This window comes from Silene latifolia, chromosome 11 (assembly GCF_048544455.1).
Source record: "Silene latifolia isolate original U9 population chromosome 11, ASM4854445v1, whole genome shotgun sequence".
Taxonomy (NCBI): Eukaryota; Viridiplantae; Streptophyta; class Magnoliopsida; order Caryophyllales; family Caryophyllaceae; genus Silene; species Silene latifolia.
Genome location: NC_133536.1, coordinates 86,891,464 through 86,896,829, shown reverse-complemented (window position 1 = coordinate 86,896,829; position 5,366 = coordinate 86,891,464).

Below are 5,366 nucleotides of genomic sequence, written 5' to 3'. Positions count from 1 at the left end.
TCTAGGGTGGACGTTTTCCTCGTTGCTTGAAGGGAGAAGGTCTTTCCAAGGTTTCCAGACCTGTTAAGGCTCTTGGTGCCTCAATTTCTGGCAGTAAAACGTGTTTCTCTATGCTTCTCTTTATATTAGTTAATTTTGTTATGGCTATTCGTTATTGCTAATGCAATTCCTCATTTTATAGATACCAAGTCATTTACTAGGCGTACTAGGTTTGGTATGGCAGATTTGAATGCCAGGCTTGCCCGGGTTAAGGAAGAAGACTCCCAGGGCAGTGGTGGTTCTGGAACTGAGGTTGATAAACAGAGACCTGACTGATGTTCCGGCTACTCCAGTTATTCCTGATGTTCCTATTGAGGCTAGTCTTGTTGCTCATAAGAGGAAGAAGGAAGAGGCTGGTATTCCTTCTCCTATTAGGGAGGTGAAGGCTAGGTCAGGTAGTTTGGAAGTTGCTAAGGAAAAGATCCAGAAATTTGCCGACTCCAACTCGCCTCTAATGGTGTCAATAGACCCTATTGAATCTTCTACCAAGGCGGTTGCTATGGTGGATCATGCTGTTAATCTTGTGACTGACGCCCTTGGTTCCTTGGGGGAGGTATCCTGAATTTTCTTTTGGGTTATTTTTTTTTTGGTTATTTCCCTAATTTTTTCTTCTCATATTTATCTTATTTTCCTGGTCATGCGGCAATAGCATATCTTGTCAATGCTTATCAGACCTCTTTATTGGTGGCTAGGACTAATATGTTCAACTCTAATGTTGATTAGCTGAAGTCTAAGCTTTCCTTTGCTCAGGCTGGCCTGGTTGCTACCAAGGCTGATTTGAAGATAGCGTAAGCTGAGCGTGATGCTGCCAAGGTTGAAGCTGGGTCCAGCAAGCAGTTGCTGCAAGAGGCTTTGGAGAGGAATGAAGAGCTCAACATTGAAAAGGATGACCTAGAGGGCAAGCTTGATGATGTTGTCTTCTATTTCTTTGTCAAGGGGAAGGTTGCTGCCATGTCTGAACCAGTGGAGGCCAGGGCAAAATGGAACCCTGAAGCTGAAATGGCCTTTACTGTTAAGAGGAATCCTAACTTGCACAAACTTGGTGAAGAGGAGGAAGTGGAGTCTCCAGAGGAACGGGAAGATCAAGATGCTGAGGAGGCCAAGGAAGATGTTGCTAATGCTGCTTCTCAGGAGAGGTAGTAATATTAAATAATAATTCAGTATTTTGGTAGTTTTTGGCCCATCTAGGGGGGGGGCGTCCCTGGACAAACAATTTGGTGTTTTGGTTCCCCTTGTCATGTAGGATGCCCCTGAAAAGTTTAAACATTTCGCTGCCTTTTCCTCAGGGGGTGAGGGCTTATTAATGATAGCAAGTTTGCCTTTCTGGCTTGCTCTTATATTTTCTAGATTGTTATTTTTTTAATTTTGCTGCATCTTAACCTGTTAACCTGATAAATTTTTCTCCAACATGTTAACCCTGTCATATAATTCTTCAACCTGTTAACTTGTCTTGTGTTTTAATTCGGTGTTTAATCTTCAATCATGTGCAGTTTTTTCTTCCTGTCATGATTGAAGTTGGTGGGATCCGGCCTGACTTGAGGGCTTATGTCCCCTGCCTGGCTGGAGGGCTTGGTATTCGGCCTGTCTGGAGGACATTTGGACGTGTCATCAGGATCTTTCACCTTCTTACCCGTCAGAGTGTTGCGTCCAGCCGTTGTAGAGGTGTGCAGCAAATAACTGGATCTGACAATTATTTCATGCCTGATTGGTCCCGTATTTGTCGTATCTGGTGTTGGTTACCAACATTCGTTTGGGACGACAGGGTGCAACAACAAAAATAAAGGGTACTAAAAAATAAAAAACAAAGTAGTGAGATATAATAGAGTAGCCCTCAATCCTGAAGACTTATTCATGTAATAATAGATTATGCATAATTTTTCAGGATTCAAATATTATATCAGGACATATGTGAGCAGGGTAACACACATAGGTGTTGTATACAGGATACACATAGAATTTGCATGACACATAAGGCAGGTATAACATGCAAGATTTAAATATATTAAATTAGTATAAGTAGAAGTGAATTTTTACCTTGTCAGGACATGGTATAGCTGCATTATTCTGAGTATTTATATATGAAATAATTTCAAATAAGTTACATTCCATGACCTTGGGATCATTTCTCCCTCTAAGGTTTGTAGCATGTATGCTCCTTGCCCGACGATTGAGTCTATTAAATATGGGTCTTCCCATACAGGGGCTAGCTTGCTTGTTATTTTTTCTATTTTGTTCGAGAACTCTTTCCGCAGAACTAAGTCTCCTTCCTTGAAAACTCTGATTTTGACATTCTTGTTATAGCTTTTAGCTACTGTTTGTTGATATGATGCTATCCTGATTTTGGCAGCATCTCTCAATTCTTCTGTTAGGACGAGGCTATCTTGCATCAGGCTGTTGTTTGCTTCTATGTTGTTCAGGCTGTATCTTGAAGTTGGCACATGTACTTCTACAAGAATGACTTCTTCACAACCATAGACCAAGGAATAGGGTGTTTGGCCTATTGAAATCTTTGGAGTTGTCTTGTCTGCCCATAGCACTAATGGAAGCTCTTCAGCCCATCTGCCTCGTTTACTCTTCAGCTTCTTTTTTAGGCAACTGATAACTACCTTGTTGCTTGATTCAGCCTGGCCGTTTGCTTTTGGGTAGCCGAGGGTTGAAGTTACCAGGTTGATATTCATACCTGCATATGATATTTGTCATGATGAAGGATATTACTTCCTTCTCAGTAACCTGCCTGAAAGAATCTGTTTCAATCCACTTGAAGAAGTAATCAGTCATGGCTAACATGAATACTTTCTGGCTTGGGGCTATTGGGAGTTTTCCTACTATGTCCATGCCCCACTTCATGAATGGTCAGGGTGTAGAAATTGAATGTAGTAGCTCTAATGGTTGATGGATAATTGGAGCATGTATTTGGCAGGCTTCACATTTTGCACAATAGTCTAGACAGTCAGCCCTCAGGGCTGGCCAGTAATAGCCAGTCCTGAGTACCTTGCTTGCTAGGCTTCTTCTACCTTTGTGGTTGCCTCAATATCCGTCATGAATTTCTTGAAGTACTTGCTTGGCTTCATGTGGTTCAAGACACCTTAAGTAAGGTCTAGCCTAAGATCTTGAGTCCTGCTATGAGGGCTTCATACTCAGCTTCATTATTAGTAGCTTTGAACTCACAACTCACAGCCTGGGTTATGGTGTCCTCTTGTGGTGATTTTAGCACTAATCCTAACCTTGTACCTCCTACATTAGATGCTCCATCTGTGAACAAGGTCCACTGCTGGTATGAGGTTTTGTTTTCTAACTGATTGACTTCCTTCGCCAGGTCTGATTATAGGTTATGGCTGAAATCAGCCACAAAGTCTGCTAAGGCCTGGGATTTGATGTTGTCCTGGGTTCAAAGGTAATATCATAGGTACTAAGTTGGACTGACCATTTGGACATCCTGCCTGATAGTTCAGGCTTCCTCGGGACAGATTTTATAGGTAGGTTGGTTCTGACTATTATGGGGTGACTTTCAAAATAAGGTCACAACTTAGCACATGACATGATCAAGGCTAAAACATACTTTTAAAGTAAACCATACCTCATTTCAGCATCTAATAGGCTTTTACTTACATAATAGACAAGATGTTATTGGCCTTCCAGTTCCTTTACCAAGACTTCATTTACAGCGGTGTCAGTAACGGAAAGATATACTGACAGGGGCTCTCCTTTTTCTGGCTTGGCCAGTAAAGGTGGAGAAAAAAAATATAGTTTTAGATCTTGGAAGGCCTCCTCATGTTCAGGGGCCCACTTGAATTGTTTGTTTTTTCTGAGTAGGTTGTAAAATGTTTTACACCTTTCAGAAGACTTGGATATGAACCTGTTCAGAGCAGATACCCTTCCTGTCAATTTTTGAATGTCCTTGACAGATTTGGGTGACTATAATTTCAGTATAGCTTTGATCTATTCAGGACTGGCTTCTATGCCTCTTTTGGTCACCATGTAGCCTAAGAACTTCCTGCGGAAACTCCAAAGTGGCATTTGGCAGGGTTGAGCTTCATGTTGTACTTCTCCAGGATTTGAAATGCTATTTCCAAATGCTTCACATGGTCTTGTGCATCCTTGGATTTTGCCACCATGTCATCTATATAGACTTCCATGATGTCCCAAATATGCTCCTTGAACATCATGTTGACCAGGCGCTGGTACGTTGCCCCTGCATTCTTTAGACCGAATGGCATTGTAGTGTAACAGTATATGCCCCGGTCAGTAATGAATGCAGTGCTTTCCTGGTCAGCATGGTACATCTTTATCTGGTTAAATCCACTATAAGTGTCCATGAACGTGAGTATCTCATGTCCCATCGTTACATCTACCATGGCATTAATATGTGGAAGAGGGAATGTATCTTTAGGGCAGGCTTTGTTCGGGTCAGTGTAATCTACACAGACTCTCCATTTGCCACTTTCTGCACGACCACTACGTTTGCCAGCCATTCAGGGTATGATACGTGCATTTTATATAGTCTTTTCGGCCTATTTATGCACGTATTTCTATGCTAATATCGTAGTTTATTGCTACGAAATGCCCCGAATATGCTACTTTGCTTTATTTTGTCTTAATTGCAGGAATGGACCAGAAAGTAGTGAAATCAAGCCATTTACCGTCCGTTTAGCATGCATTTGTAGGAAGAGTGAATTTGGAGCGGGAATGTAGCTATCTTGAGATGCGCAAAGAAGAAAGATAGCTAGGCGAGCAAAGGAAGGACTTCAAATTGCTAGTGCCTACTTTGGAGAGCCATATCTCGAGTTATACAACTGATATTCAGGTGATTCCAATTGGAGATGAAAGTTTGTCCTCTTATCTTTCTAATGCCACCGGAATTGCCCTGTTTGACCAAGTAACGAAGAAATGACAGCCGTTTGAAGTTCAGTGCGCAAAGCAGGTAATTGTGCGCTGGAAAGTACTCGATCGAGTAGAATTATGTTCGGTCGAGTCCTTTTTCTACTCGATCGAGTAGTTGCATTTTAGGATTTACTCGATCGAGTAGATTTTCTACTCGATGGAGTGGTTTAAGCTTTAGTTTACTCGATCGAGTGGTTTTAAATCACTCGATCGAGTGGTTTCTCTTACGGGCTTGGGCTTTTAGCTTAAATCTGTCATTAGGTTGAATAAAATCCTATTTTTCTTATAAATAGGAAGGGGAGACGTCAATTGTAACCCCCCCACACACTATCAGACGATGTTTTACTACTATTTTCTGTTCTACCTCTTATTTTCCGAATCTATTTCAGTAACATTTCTCTCCCTTTTCCTCTTTAATTTAATGTTTATTCCTCTTTCTCTCTTTA